The 16980-nt window shown below is 40.1% G+C and overlaps 1 long non-coding RNA gene across 1 annotated transcript; it reads left to right on the forward strand.

The window, feature by feature from the left end:
- The first annotated feature begins 2755 nt into the window (after positions 1–2755).
- On the forward strand, positions 2756–7535 carry LOC307040770. The gene is made up of 3 exons (XR_013808600.1): positions 2756–2891; positions 4891–4970; positions 6748–7535. It is a non-coding gene; the product is annotated as an uncharacterized lncRNA (long non-coding RNA).
- Positions 7536–16980: the final 9445 nt, after the last annotated feature.

Genomic DNA, 16980 nt, shown 5'->3' on the forward strand with positions numbered 1-16980 from the left:
AAAGCAGAGCAGTGTGTAACATATCACTCAGTATAACAGGCCTGCTCTCTTTATTTGCTTTAGTTTAGTAGATATCTACAAACAAAGAGTCGATATCTTTCTAAAACCATTTAGTGCTAATGGCTGTAGCCTGATTATGTTTTAGGAGCTGTAGGTGTGTGTGTTACAGTGTGTAGGTGTGTGCGTAGTACAGTGTGTAGGTGTGTGTGTTGTACAGTGCGTAAATGCGGCGAACAGACGGGTCTCAGTTGGTTTGGTGTCCTCTGCTTACTTTTAATACTTGTAATATAACTAAATAAAACGTTTGGCCCGTAATTTCAATTCCTCATTGTAGCGACCAGAGAGGGGGGCGGGGGGGGATATATATCCAGTCTCTGATAGTGTTACGTTATTATGAGAGTGCCCTGTTTTATTCTGAAATTGTATATATTTATATCAAATATATACATATATATGTGTGTGTTTGTGGGTGTGTGTGTGTGTCCGCATCTGTAACCTGTTATTGTCTCATTATACCGCACTGTGAATGGATTAAAAGTAAATATAAGTCGTCATGAACACATCTGTCCATCTGACAGTGCTGCTGTGCCTCCTGTCATCATTAATGGACGTCTCTTTAAAATGACCGCTCAGAGGAGAGGAGTTCTCATTTCTCTAACCGCCTGCTGCTTCCCCTCCTCTCTCCTCGGCTCCCCTCCTCGGCTCCTCCGCTCCCATCTCCTGTGGGCGGGACTAAGTCTTGAGGATAGGAGTTGAGGATAGGAGTCAAGGAGGGGAGTTAGAGAAATGAGAAAGGGCCCAGGTGAACACAATCAAGTAAACAGGTAGGAGGGAACAGGTAGGAGGGAACACACACAGACAGGAAACCAAGGACAGATCTAAACAAGACAAAACACAACGCAGACAGAAAACCAAAAACAGATCTAGACAAGGCAAAACACAACACTGACAGATCGTGACAATATGTTATATTTGATGAAAAAAATATTAAGGGTACATACAAAATATCAAGAAGATACTGTAAGTGATCTTTACAATAAAACAGTTTAGTGCAGGATGTACAAAGATATTAATAGGAGGATGTGCAAAACAGACAAACAAATTAACCTTTATTCAAACATTAAAGAATACTTTAGGTTAAGGTCTTCTTTTAAATAGGAAAAAAGCTTTGGGGGTATCTACAGATAAATATTAAGCCTGACAAAGTACTTAACGTCTAATATATTGCTTTCCTGCAATGTTAACTATGTTGAAGCACTTATTTTAACTGATATTATACATATGAATTATACTCTTATAAAATGCATGTAGATAGAATAAGAAATGTGCAGAATATGACAGTTTAATGGTGGAGGCACACACATATTGATAGATGTCTTGTAATGCACTGTTGAGGAACCTGTGACCCCCTATCCATCGCGTCCTGTTTGAATGACAGGAGTAAACAGCTGAAAGCCTGCGATACTCCAGCAGTTAGAGCGATGAGAATATTTGCATCGCGTCCGTTGTGAACGCAGCATAATGCAGTTTAGAAACCACTTTTCTGACGCTTAGCAACTTCGAGATTTTAACAGTATCAGGGGCACACAGGCCATGGTGGTCGTAGGACGTACAATTATGTTTGGGACTTCACGGCCAGACCTAGGGGCAATGATGGCAGGGGAAACATAGCATTGTACACAATTTAAACCAATCCATGTTGTGTAATTAACAAGGATAATCTGGTGTTTTTGAGTTGATGAGTAGTGCAGATATCACTGTAAAATCAATCGACAGTAAAGAAAATACTTACTTCCGGGTGTAAAATCCTCCGTTATCCAATGGGACGCTCACATTCCATTTAACTACCGCCGACATGGACCGATGCGGTGCTTCCCTGAGTGTCAAATACCGCCGCCGATGGGAATACAATGCAATCAGTTGAAAGCTCTTTGCGTCAGTTTATGAAACTGAAGGAGACTCGGTGTGTCACAACTGCACGCCATAGGACCCTGACCAAGCGTCGCTATTGGACTGTCCGGGAGTGAGACCGTGTTGGTCTGAGACAGCTGTAACCAAGGCCGAGCTAAATATGGCTCTGTGTTAAAGCTTTCTGGATTTCTATAAAACCCATCTGACCATCTGCATGATGGTGTTTCTGTAACTCTTGGGTTATTCCCACCCAATAATAAAAAATAACTAAAGAAATTGCGCACAATAATAACACAGAATTTACACATTTGTCAAATTGTAATACAAATACATAAAAGTGAAGCCCATGCTGGACTGGGTATTTTTACTGTTTAAAGTATTAAGCTGCATTGCTATTCAGAAACACTTGTTGTTCCAGCACAACCCTTACTCAATATTTTCTGATTATGAGGACAACCCTCAGCCAAGCGGCAAACTGTGGGGTAGAGCCGGTACGCCAATACGGAAGTGTCAAACACTGCAGTTCATATATTGGCCGATAGGGACTGACTGCAGAAAGGAGCAATTTCCATAGACCCCCATGTTAAAATGCCCAACTTTACAGCAGAAAAAAACATGTTTCTACCCATGGATGCAGTAAATATTATTATGAATATAGTTAGATTCCACCTTCATGATTATGGATCTGTGAGTGAATTGTTTTCTAACAAGACCCTTTTATTTATATTAGGTCTTAAAGTATTTGCATAAATTAGGGCGTGGTCACATTGAGGGACGGCTCTGTCAATGACTGCTGCTGTTAGCTTCTTGTCTCTCTGCTAGCTGCTCCGTGAAGCTAGCTACAGGGACTCTGCCTGGTCAGTTCATCCAGGAAACACAACTTGAAGCCGGCCGTGTTTGTTTGTTCTTCATGCTTATATATCGGACTATTGTGACTCGCTCTAGGGTTAAAACAGACGGTGCATGAATGCGATTTTGCGGTAAGTGAAATTCGAGTGCTTCATTTATGTGTTAATGATTTTAATTAGGGATGCACCGAATATTCGGCCGCCGAAAATTATCGGCCGAAAATGGTTAAAAAGGCCCTTTCGGCTTTCGGCCCCAATATCACCGAATGTCAGGGAACAGGGTTACGTTGGTAAGCTAACATGTTGTTGTGATGACGTAATCAAAACGCGGCGACAAACATGGAGCGCGACCATGCTCGCGGCTGGCTCACAGCCAACATGTCTGGCGCTTGGAGATATTTAAAAATATCAGAAAAAGAGGCGCGGATTGCGATTTGTAAAACGTGTTCAGCTGACATTTCTCGAGGGGGTGTAACTGCAAAGACTTTCACAACTTCGGGATTACTCCACCACTTGAAATCAAAACACCCGGACAAATATGCGGAGTAAGATCAAATCACAAGCACTGACAGCGAGAGACTGTTCAACGCTGCCTCTCATGTGCTTGATGAGAAGAGGAACAGACTTATGGCTGATAAAGCAGAGAAGCTACTGTTCATTAAAAAGAACCTCCCACTTTTCCTTAATAAGTAGACAAGGCTGGCTTATCATAAGCTTATCTAGTTCTACATGTCTACTCTATACCCACTTTCCTGAACAATTTTCATTGTGAGTTATAATTCACCATCTCAGGTTATCATTAGGGGGAAATGACAGCAGCACAGTGTTCAATATATTGTAATTTAATTTGTAATTGATTGTGGATTTTGTATCCAGTTTTCACTTTATGTATCTTTATACAATGTTTACTACTTTGTTTATGAGGACAGACAGCCTTATTTACAGATTCTTGAAATTGAATTGTAATTTCATTTGTAAATAGTTACATTCATGTGGATTTATCCAGTTTGCACATTTGTATGCATGCACTTATAGGTGCATTTGTTGTTGTTGAAGGCCTGGCTGTTACAGTCTTTATTTACACTATTTTGTTGTAGGCCTACTGGCCTAGATGTTTATGCAGTTTTAGAGCACCTTGGCTTTGTTCTGAATGCACTTTGTTGTAGTTATCCTACAGAGAAAAGAAAATGCACTTGACTTGGAATTAATGTACTGTATGCATTCAAAAGTGCTGAATAAATGTTTTATGGACCCATAATAGTGATTATTATTTAAGTTAAGTTTTGCCATAATCATGTCTTTTTCCATAATCAGGTAGCTGAACAACATTGGTAAAAAATGTATACATTATATATATAGATATTTCTATTAATCATTTTCGGCCTTTTGGCATTCGGTTTTCGGCCAACTGTTTCCTATTTTCGGTATCGGTTTCGGCCAAGAATTTCCCATTCGGTGCACCCCTAATTTTAACCAGCTACATAATGAATGTTAAGGGTTAGCGTGTAAGCGTGTGGTAGTTACAACGGTGCTAACGATGCTAATCGTAGCCTCCAAGTTAAAATCATAGACTTCACTGTATATATAAAGGTTAAAAGGAAATAGACAAGTGTTAAGCGTTAAGTGGGATAATACTGTAGAACAAACGGCTTCTGTTTGAGGTTGATAAAATAAGGTCATCCTTGTAACTTAGAGAGATATTTTATTATGTAGGTAGGAACTGTATGCATCGCTAAGGTTAATTTAAATTGGCTATGCTCAAGTATGTAGACCATCTAATGTCGAAGTAGTGTATGTGAAATCAACCTCACAACAAGATGTGAGTATATTACAATTATTAATGTCATATTTCAAGATGATTACCTAGATATTACAATATGGTTGGTTGAGCTGGAGCTCATTATTGAGCTTACACGTTAACGTCACAGTCAGCTGAAGAACGAACCCAAACCTTGTTGTTTTTATTAATTGCATTACCAAATGGGTATAAAATAAACAGTAAGCACAACTTCCAAAGTTACAGTAAAATAAAAAGGACCCTGACTCGGACAATACAACATGTTCAACAGAAGAAAAATCAGTTCTATTGTTTGTACACATGGTACTTTACATATATATCTGTTTGTTTAAGGTGTCCAGGTGATGCAGACATGCTGGACCAGAGAGTGAGAGACAGAACTGGACTCCTCACAGCAGTGAACTTCAGCTCAGGTACAAAGACTCTTTTGTTCATACTATACAAAGAATTAAGAAAGATATTGTTTTAAATCAGTGGTCACCAACCTTTTTAAGCCCAAGATCACCGACCTCGGCCTAGGTGAAAGGCGAGATCTACCTATTGCAGAATTGAGTGAAAAAGACGGCCCAGACAATGCTTCCAATTTGAGGCCTTTTATATAGGCTAATTGCATCTGAATTACTGTTAAAATGAAGGCTCCATAATCAGCTCAAGGCATATAGGCAGGGGTAAAGTGCTATTTTTTATGAGTGGGGGGCAGACCTCACCTCCCCTAGGGGGGTTCTCACCTCCTCTAGGTCCTCACCTCCTCTAGGGGGGTCCAGGGGGATGCTCCCCCGGGAAGATTTTTTTTTAAATATTGAAGTTGAAAGCATCAATCTGGTGCACTTTGAGAGCAACATGAAGAGATCTATGGATACATCTCTCAACACCCAGATGAAACAGAACTATAAACAGATTTTCTTTTTCTTTATGGATATTTTACAAATCACTCCCCTTTCAAACTGTATTCTTGTTTTACTGCCATATGGTATTTCATACCTGTTTTTCATGTATTCTTTTATTGTTTGTATAACTATAATGATATTATGAAGGTGTGCCGCGGAAATAACCTTTTGAATAATTTGTGACAAAACCTTTCTAAACACTCAGAGAGTCATTTAGCTCACCTGAGCCCCTCAGTCTGACAGGGGAGGACTCTCCTCCAGCTTGTTGTGGAGACAGCTCCTTATGTCCGTTAGTGCAGCTAGCTAACCAGATGCTAACATCACGGTCCCCGCTAGCACCGGTCCCTCTATCCCCCTCTCTCCCCCTCTCTCCCTAAATGCGCTTTTGCCACACACACACAGAGCCGAGCTTGAATGACACAAGCACACGTGTATTTCCATGCAACTCTCTGATTGGTCTGGTGACTAGCCTCTGTTGCATTCACTGAACATGGGAAATTGCAGTCCTGCCGTCCTCTCTTGTGTCATGACTCATGATGAGGTTCACGTAAAGCACGGTTAATGTATTATATTATTGAGATGTCTCAAATGTATGTCAATCAAGTGGCACCTGCTAACGGGGTGGTGGATGATAGGTTTACATCTAAAAACGTATTTTTCAAACATTATTATTTTAATTTTCTTTCTTTTGTTACTTTTTTTTTTAACGGTCCGCGATCTATCCGCACCACACTCACGATCGACCGGTCGATCGCGATCGACTGGTTGGCGACCACTGGTTTAAATGAATGAAGTATTGACTTTAATACACTGATATACATTCCAATAAACAATACTAGATCACCTACACATCAGTTAATTTGAGGGTTTTTTCCATGCAAAAAGTTACATTTAGATGTTAACAAGCACTATGATTTTGTCAGCTTTTCTAATTTAATGTATTGAAGGCAAAGATATTTAACACATAGTGAGAACTGCTACTATTTATCTCTCAATATTGTCTGTAAAAAACATGGTAAAAGTTATTCTTTCAGTGAGACGGCACTCACAGCTTCTACAGTTGCACTACGTTTTGATAACAGTTAAATATTATTTTGATAATAACATATTTCAATGTTGATGAACTTCATACTGTTCATTCATAATCTGATTGTCTTTGTAGCTCACAGTTGAAATTTTAAAAAAACATTACAATTACAAAATAATTATATCTACAGCCCCTAAACACACAAACACACCTCTTTCATAAATAACACACTTGTTCTGCAATAATATGTTTTATGTTTCCTGTAATTTTTGTTAGGAAAGGACATGCCTGAAAGACACAACATTTTCTCCTTCTCTGAGGGTCAAGAAGAACGTCCAAGAGGAAAATTAAAAGCTGATGTTATGAGATTTTAAGACCAGTACACTAAGAAACTACTTTTATTGTAAAAACAGTCAGTTGATCTACACTCCATCAGCTGATTATTTCTATTTGCCTCACTTTATGAGCTTAACATCACCTGTGCCTTGTGCCGCAGAGTTTGCAACGTCACAAATAAATGGGGCCAATCTTCAGTCAGATGTGAATGTGTAATCTAACATTTTCAGTAAGAATAATGGACAAAAGGAGTGCAAATACAAATACAATTTATTGAAATGTGAACCAAAAGTTAATCAAATGTTTTAAATAAAAAGCACATATGGACAGAAGGTGTAAACCTGTAAAATGTATAAGTAAACCCATTTAGTCAAATAAAGTGACACACTAGGCCTGTGCAGAACTTGGTATCAGCTTTGCCCAGCATGGGCTCCTCCATCAGGCCTGGTCCTCCTCGCAGAGGAAAGACCCTTAGTCCTCTCCAAACCAACAGACAGGACGTCCATCGCATGGAGGTTTCTCCCTGAAGTCTCTGCAGCTCTCTGGACACCACGCTGTCTCAATCCGTCCACACTGAATATGAGAGGGGGGAAATGAAAATAAAAAATGCTTTAGACAATAAGAAACATAAAGTTGACTGTTGAGTTGCTCAGTTTTTTTAGATTGTCAATACTATTACTGTATAACTAATATCTCAGGTTAAGAGGCACATTCAAATAAAGATGGTCTTTAAATACATGTTGTCTTTTGAATTGTTTGTCTAAAGTCAAGGATCTAGAACTGGTACTTAGTTTTAATGATACAGTCTGGTTATTATGCTGTTTGGAGGAGGCCTCACAGGTAAGAGCACTAACTAGCTACCATCACGTCTACCTTAGCTTGACTTAAATGTATTAAACGTATAGTTAAGTGATATCAAAATATAAATAACTAATGTCATGCAAACATATTAATATTTGCTTGATTCCAGTGTTGAATTTAGCACAATTGCATACAAACGTTAAGGGATTTTAAGATTTTGAAGTATTATGCTAAAACTCAAAAACTTAGATTATTATTTATAGTTTTGCTGAATAGTTTCATGTTCGCTTACCTTAGAAACGTAAAATGCCACGGCAGTGTGCAGATGGGGAGCATGTTAGCTTAGCTTGGTAGCTTCAGCCAGCTCTGGAACTTCCAGCTCGGTGGCAGGAGGTCCCACCTCGATTCCGCCTCTTTGCCCTTATTTGGAGCAGGCTGGAGTAGGCGGGAGTTGAACTCTGACGTCACTGTCGAGCCGTTAGTGGCCAACTCCGCCTACTAAGGGCTTCTCGGCAACTCTGCAGAATCCTATGGGTGACGTCACGGACCCTACGTCCATTTAGTGGATGTCTGCTCATCACCTCAAGCTCAACAAGACTGAACTGCTTTTCCTTCCGGGAAAAGATTGTTCCACTCTTGACCAAACAATCAACATTGGCACCTCTGTTGTTTCCCCGACACAGACTGCAAGGAATCTGGGTGTGATCCTAGATAACAAACTGCCCATCACTGCAAACATTTCTGCTACAACCCGCTGCTGCAGATACACGCTTTACGACATCAGGAGGATACGTCCCCAGCTGACCCAGAAAACAGCGCAGGTTCTGGTCCAGGCTCTCGTCATCTCACGCCTAGACTACTACAACTCCCTCCTGGCTGGTCTACCTGCATGTGCCATCCGACCTCTGCAGCTCATCCAGAATGCAGCGGCTCGTCTGGTCTTCAACCTTCCAAAATTCTCCCACACTACGCCGCTCCTCCGCTCCCTTCACTGGCTTCCGTTAATTGCTAGAATCCACTTCAAGACACTGGTACTTGCGTACCATGCTGCGAATGGATATGGCCCTTCCTTCATCCAGGACATGGTTAAACCGTACACCCCAGCACGTGCACTCCGCTCTGCATCAGCCAAACAGCTCGCTGCACACGCACTGCCAGGGGGACCCAAGTTCCCATCAGCAAAAACACGTGGGTTTGCTATCCTGGCTCCAAAATGGTGGAATGAGCTCTCCATTGAAATCAGGACAGCAGATAGCTTGCACATCTTCCGGCGCAGACTGAAAACTCATCTCTTTTGATTCCACTTCGAGCGATAGAATTACTAACAAAGCACTTATATACTAATAAAGGACTGGCTTATCTAAAGCCAGTTGAGTAGCACTTGAAATATTTGGCTCTATGAAACCTGATGTACTTATATGATTCTGTTTTCTTCAAGGTTGTATCTTCCTGGTCGAATGTACTTATTGTAAGTCGCTTTGGATAAAAGCGTCAGCTAAATGCAATGTAATTTATATATACAGTCTATGCCCCCAGCCCTATATTACATTACATGATCTGTACAGCAGCCATTTGGAGTTAGAACTGGTTCACCTGAGTGGAAAGTTATTATTGTTACTTTAATTACACCTCATGTCAACATGTATGCTTAGAAAATTGTCTATTAATAAAGATCTAGGACCAGTTCAATAAATCATCAGTTTGACTGAAACTGTTCTGTTTGCTGCCGTCTGGCAGGCGGTACTGCAGCATCAGGACTAAAACCACCAGACTCAGGGACAGTTTCCTCCCACAGGCCACAAGACTGTTAAACACCTGAACTTGCACTATTTAATTGTTATTATTGTTTTTTTGTATATCATCTTTTTTATGTCTTGTAATTGCACTGTTGAGAAACCTGCAGTATTTCATAGATTCATTACACCATAGTTGTATATATGTTATGACAATATATTTAGAATCTTGATCTCATTGCTTTCAACTAACCTGATACAGTTATGTGTAATCTGTTGACATAATACATTGCATTCAATTAGATGTTTCAGTTTTTTGAGTGTGGAAGCTAATAATAATCACAGCAGTGTGTAGGTGGAGAGCCCCAAATAGCTCTATAGCATACCAAGTCCCATCACCAATTATCAACATATTAATGAGCTCAGGATCAGCTTGGTGTTGCTATCACAAGATGACAGTATTGTTAAGCAATAAAGGAAAGTGATGAAGAACAGAAAAGGACAACATAGATGTGATAGATATCTTTGGAAACCCTTGTAGCGCTGCTCCGGCTGTGGCTTTCAGAAGGCAGGAATACTTTGTCAAGGTTGCAACTGCTAATGCAGGAGGAGTGAGTGAGTGTAAAGCATGTGGGGGGGCGGGGTGAAAGTGGTGTTCTCCTGAAACCAATGGATATTCAAGGTGTTGGTGCAGACTAATCTCATGGGCAACACATAGATAATTCATTCTGTGGTTTTTCAATCATTTTGTGTCCACTAATACTCAAGTTTATTAGTGTTAAAACACAACATTTCTCTAGAGGCAGTTCATGTACAGCCCCTGTAAATGCATGAAAATCCCTCTTCAATGGTCACTTACAACCTTCTCTGCAACATTTAGCTTATTGTATTTGATTTTTACAAGTGTACACTTTATCTGCACTGCTTGCACACTGGTCTTGCAATATGTTATTTCTACTTTTCATAGTTTTTTTTATTTCTTTGTTATTGTTTTATGCCTGTTATATATTTATGTTGCATTGTTGGAGGAGCCTGGGACTTTAGATGTGTATTGCCATAACTAATCCGTAGCTACTGTGCATATGACAATCAAGCCTTGAATCTTTAACATTTTACAAACCAAAATGTTGTTCATACTTTAAAGATGGGGCTTTTCCTTTGATAACTGTTAGGGGTGCTATTGAGACAATTTGCCACACCTAAACTCCTATACATAAGAGCATTAAACTAAAAAGCTTCACTTTTGAGTCATCTTTTTTATATTTAAATTGTGAAGCATAGATAAGCATTGTGATTAATTCAAGTGCAGTAGAGAAATCACAAATATACACAAGTGAAGTACTAGTCCCCTACTGAGATGTTTCCCGCTGTCGTTATTTTCCTGCTAACTTCTGCTACAAAGTAAAAAAATTATATTTTGTAATTGAGATACCAAGTCAAAACCATGATATACAAAATTAGTCACAATTTGGAAACAGTTACAGATTTTTTGGACATACAGGATCCTCTTATCTCCTCTTAATAATGAGGTGGTGCTGGTGACCATCCAGTCCAAACAGGTTGTCCTTCTATTAAGGCTGAGTCCAACCCAGTCTCACGGCATTTCGTGTTATAGTCACGAAATTAATTTAATCTATTGATTCGTGTTCACCTACACGATTTTCGCGGCCAGGTCCCGGTATCTCGCAGGACAAGTGCACCCAGCAGGAGCCTCCAGCAAACCCCCCCCCCGCACGGTTCCCTCGTCCCTTGGAACAGGCGGAGAGGTGGGTGTTTTTCATCTGCTGGTGGACTACCGGGGAGAACGTCCTGCTCGGGAGCCAGGCTCAGAGTTCGTGGCAGTGGGAGGGAGTAAAAGAGAAACCGAGGCCGCCGAAACAGCCAGAGCCCTGCCTCTCCCCACCTCTGCTGCTCATCCCGCGTCACCGTTGTGACGTGATGTGTTTCGTCAACAACAATGGCGGATCACAGGGTTGCTTTCGTGCTCCAGACGCTACTGACCATGCTAGTGCAAAATCTACAGCTCCTCTGCCAAAACCATCAGCAACAAGTGGACATGGAGAACTACATGAACTACATGTTGCTAAATCCATCACGGAGAATAAACAGAAGGGCAATCATGCTCGGGAGGTCTTATTCACTGCTTTTGGTGTATTTTGTGGTGGAAGTACAGCGCCACTTACAGGCCCGGCATATGTACTACAGCGTCTCCAGTGGGTCGAGCGGTCTCGTGTGGGCACGTTTCTTGAGCCGATTCCGTGTGGATGGAAGGCTTTTTTTTATATCGAATTCGGTTAGTTTTCGTCTCTGTGTAAACAGAGCCTAACAGAATGCATTTCATTCACTGCAATGTGGGAAACAGCAAAAACACATGCATCGCAAAACATTACTTACATAAAAACCTTCCAGGCAGGTTAATGTGTTTCTTTTTGTAGTAAAATATATGTATCTCATGTCTCAATGTTTTGGTATTTTTTACCAATTCATTTTTTATTTAATCTGAATACAATTGATTTGATACAAATCTAAACACAAGTGCTCTCTCTCAGCCTGTTACACAAAGAAGGCTCCCTCAGCTCTGAGTCCAATCCTCTCAGATTGCTGTGGAGAGGTAGAGGCTGTTTCAATGATCCGTTATGTATGTTTGAATTAAATATAGGGAGGAGGAGACAGAGATAAGAGAGCGATGCAGAGAGAGCAGTTCCTCTGAAGAGGTGTGCAAATTCACACAACAAAATCAATGCTGCTTATTAACTAAACAACTTCCTCTTAATGCAGCCATTGATGTTGTGACAGATCTTATTTGAGTCCGTTAAGAGGCACATCACTATGGTAACGTTCAAACACAAGCCACACATCCAGAGGCCCTTCAGAATCAGACTCACAATTCCTTTATTTGTCCCCCAACCGGGAAATGTACATTATTACAGCAGCAGAAGTATAGTGCAGATAAAGTGAAGAGAATGGACTGACCTATTAAAATGTAAAAATAAATAAGTATGCACGTGCTATCTATAAAGGAAAAAAAACACAATAAGTAAAAAAGCAAATAGCAGATAAGTTCACCATAGTGAAAAAGAAAGTATATCTTTTTTTTTTAAAGTCACCATATACAAATTAGAGAGGTAGCTGATGCTATTGGAGAAACAATCAGAGGTGTAACTCATCATCTCACACTGGGGACAGTTTAACATTGCGTAGAAATCTACTTTACAGAAATAAGAACACCTCCTCAGAATGTTACCACACACACTTAGCATTGCTGCTGCTGCCCTTTGGGCTTGATTTTGCCATCTTATTTTTAATCAAGCACTTTTTTGTCTTAGCAGGAACCTACATTTCTTTAATTTTTAATTGTATGCTTATTTGCACTTGCACTGGGACCTGAGTCCCCATTTCGTCCCCCTCTCATGTATGACATGTTCTAGAATGATTTCAGTTGACAAATAAACACAATTCAATTTTTAATCCTGGAAATGCCGCCAGAAATGACTTTATGTCAGCAATTTTGGTGGTCAACATGAATAAAAGGAGACTTCTCTGAAAAATACGCCCGCTTATTATACCCCTTCAGTGAGGAAGGTGAATGTCAAGGGAGAATAATGGTGCAGCATTTAATAAGAGGGAATTTGTATTACCTCCCACACAGAGACCCCCATTACCTACTCAAAGGTTGAATGGGTAGACTATAATTACTCGCAATTAGCTTAATAAAGAGGCTTGGAGGATTTGAAGTTGTGCCTTAATTCCATCAATTTTACAATAAACAACAATTGTATGCATGCAGCTCCTTCAAATCAACTAGAATATCAGTGCACGCTGTTATTATGGGATGTTTATATTGAATAGAGCTTTTCAACGTGAAATTCTGTTATTAATCGACAAAATTAGTGTGAATAACCACCAAAATATTGATGTTTTCTGTGTCTGACATTTCATCTCTTAAAGATATCTTCTGAGGGTGTGTCATTCCAATCACACTTATACTTCAGAGTTGTTGTTTTTCCCTCTAGTTATTTGGCTCTGATTACAGAAAAGATTACTGTCTTTGCTGGATTCAAATTAGTTTTGTTTAGTCACAATTTGTGCTGTGCCTCAATAGTGTGTTTGTGTTTCCTTTAAACACTTAGTTACATGATGGTAAGAAACAGTAGCTACAGTACGTCCTAACACACAGATCATCTGAGTACACACTGCCACCACAACAGCTACAACACTATATCAACGTAAGAGTTATTCCTTTGACTTTCAATTTCAGTTTGATCCGCTAACGTTCTCTATCGTATAGACCAGGGGTGCCAAACCTTTTTTGAGCCAACAGCTACTTTTAAAGTTGCCAGTCTGCCGAGATCTACCAGTCCAAATAGAGAGGAGGGGTGCTAGCGAAAATGATGCCATTTAAAAACATAAACGGCCGTCAGCGAATTGAGCCGGCCCTTGATGACCGGCCGTTCTGTGATTCTCCAGATTCTACAGATGGCCAGTCCTCGGAGGGTGGAAAATACATACCGGAAGTAAACAAAGATGTGCAACGGGAAGGTGTTCCCACGGGAAACAAAACTTCAATTATTAGATGAAACGATCTCATCTCTTAAAATTCACAACTTATTATGAATTAAACATTCAAAAACTCATAATTATGTATTCACATGTTTAACTCTGTTACATATGCACGCAACGAACAGAAGAGCATAGGGCAGAATTACGAGGGAATTCCGTCTCGTAGCGTTTGTGCACCGTTTTGAAGTGCTCCAGTCTAAATTACCCTTCTTCGGTAAAGCCACGCTCACATTGCAGATGAGACAGATGGACTTTGAATTGGAATAAACAAAAAATAATAATCCTCCCACTCGGAGTGAAAATGATATTTTGGGCTTTTTTGCTTCTGCCATAATTGCGGTCTTGTGTGTGTGCGGACTGTCACTCCTGTTGACCCGGACAACGTCAGCTAACAAGTGCCCACCGCCCACCAGCCACGCCCCGACACATGGGGTCACGCCAATCACAAAGCTTTGATGCGTTCAGGTGCATTATTCTGGCACAGGAAGATTATGTTATTGGACATTAACGATAAAACAGAATATTGTTGTTCTATTTTTAGACACATCTCACGATCGACTGGGAATCTCCCCGATCGACTGGTTGGGAACCTGAAGAAAACTGTGATGCCCCTTTCGCTTCCAGGAGAGAAACTTAAAATAAAGAGACCAATGGAGTCTCTGAGAAGGTTCAAATGGGGACTTTAATTAAGTAACGTGGTAATAGAACAAGCAGAAGGTAAAGAAGAGACAAAAGCCAGTGTTGTCTCGGTGTGGTTGCAGCGGAGGAGAGAGGCCGAGTTGTGCTCAGCCGTCCCCTTTTATCTTCTTCCGTGCTGTGAAGAAGGGGGGGCCCCGCCTTAGTCTTCAATGTCCGACATCGCGTTAAAAAGAAGATTTCGACATTTTACATTCATTGCTTACTTCCACACGCCTTTTCTCCTCCTTATCTCTTTCATAACTTTTTATTTAAGGAAAGAGCCACAGACAGCTTAGTGTTGCATATCTTACATGTGTTAAAAAAAAGTACAAAATTATAATATAATAAACAAACAACACAACAATATGCAAAAAAAGTACTAAGTTATAATATAATAAACAATATGCTAAAAAAAGATAAAAACTAAAAAAGCCACATAATTTTCAAAAATACAGATCAAAAACAAATCAAATCTACAAATCAAATCCTGTAGCAGTTCTTAGGATTTATCAGCCCGGTATACAGTATATTACAGTTATTAAAGATGGCATATGTATATAAAGTATATATTGCACATAAAGCACATATTGCACATAGTTTGACGGTATTTAACAGCAGCAAGTTACACAATCTACACAATACAAGATACATACCTTGTAACAGTAACAAGGGTTTAGCAGCCGGGTATAAATTACACAGTTAGTAACGCCAGGTATAAATTACACAGTTATTAATGGCATATATATATATATTGCACATATAGCACATATTGCACAAAGTTGGTTTGTTTTTAGCAGCAAGGGGTGTTTAGGTCTGTGTAGGAGGGTCTACTAGGGGCAGTGCTGGTTGTAAAGTCTGACCGCTGCAGGAAGGAAGGACCTGCGGTATCTCTCCGTGTGACAGGTGGGGTGCAGCAGCCTGTCACTGAAGGTGCTGCATTGTGAGGACAGTGTGTCCTGGAGAGGGTGGGACATATTGTCCAGCAGGGAGGACAGCTTGGCTGCCATTCTCCTGTCTCCCACCACCTCCACAGTGTCCAGAGGACTCCCCAGGACAGAGCTGGCCTTCCTTTCCAGTCTGTTCAGTCTTTTCCCGTCAGCAACCGAGATGCTGATGCCCCAGCAGGCCACACCATAGAAAATGGCTGATGCCACAACAGAGTCAAAGAAGGCACTTGTTTTGCAAAATATAAAGAAGCAAACTATTTTAGAATAGTGCAAAGTAATAAAAAACACGAAACTAGATTAGAAAAATATAAAGTAATAAAAAACACAATGTACTATATTAGAATAGTATAAAGTAATACAAAAATAAAAATAAACTATCTTTGAATAGAGTAAAGTAACTTGAAATGGATTTACTCAATTTTAGCATTGTAGCTGGTTCGCTTTTCACATGATTTGGACAATATCATCATCTACATCCATATCATCTTACACAATCTCATCTTTTACATCCATCTCTGTTTATGGGGGTAGGTTGTCTTATTATGTTCTAGTGTTTGTAACTGTTTCCTCATGAGAAATGTACCCTCCCATCTTACATTCCATTTAAGGTATGAAAGTAATATGTTCTCTAGAAGTGGCCGTCGTGATCAACTGGTACGTTAGGACATGGAATGCAACATCTAGCACTACCCTGGACACCCCTATGCTATCCTTGTACACTGTGGAGCCTAAACTCCCCCTGGGACTGGTCTCTTAGCCCTACTGGCTTTGGGGTGTTTCGCCATGTTGATTAACTGATCCGCTGTCACTGGTACTGCATAACAAACATCACTGGCTGTACCAGTGCACAGGTCCCAGTCCAATCCTGTGGCAAGACTGAGTACAAGGTTTTAGTTCCACGATACCACCAAACACCTACTCTGGGATACGGCATTTTAGACAGTCATTTCTGGGAGAAGATTTTGGTCAGTTACAGCAGTTGTAGAATTTCATCACTTAAAAGTTCCTACTTCAGTAGCCTTGGGTGGTCTGTTCTAGTGCAGTGATAAAGTCTCTGAAATCATGTGAAAACCAGGGGAATATCACTAACTCATTATACTAATTTATCTTAAATTCTGGTCTACTTAAAGAACTATGCTAACCCCTTTAACAGCGTGTGGAAGCTTGGGTGCCCGAGCATGTGATAATTACTCCCTCCTTTATTAAGGATTTTAATAACAGAAGTTTGTTCATCAATAGTTTGTAGTTCAATTTAGGAATTTTCACTTATGGCAGATATGTTTCTACTTTAAATAACATCTCTACATTTCAGGTTCAGCTCTTGTCTTTTAACACTCTACATCTTGGACGACAAACAAATGTTATTTCCACCTTAACAGTTCTCCTATGGTAATAACCATGCTACAATGGAGAAATCAATACTTTAGATTGAAATACTATCTTTGGCTTGGTAC

This window comes from Notothenia rossii (assembly GCF_949606895.1).
Source record: "Notothenia rossii genome assembly, chromosome: 5".
NCBI lineage: Eukaryota > Metazoa > Chordata > Actinopteri > Perciformes > Nototheniidae > Notothenia > Notothenia rossii.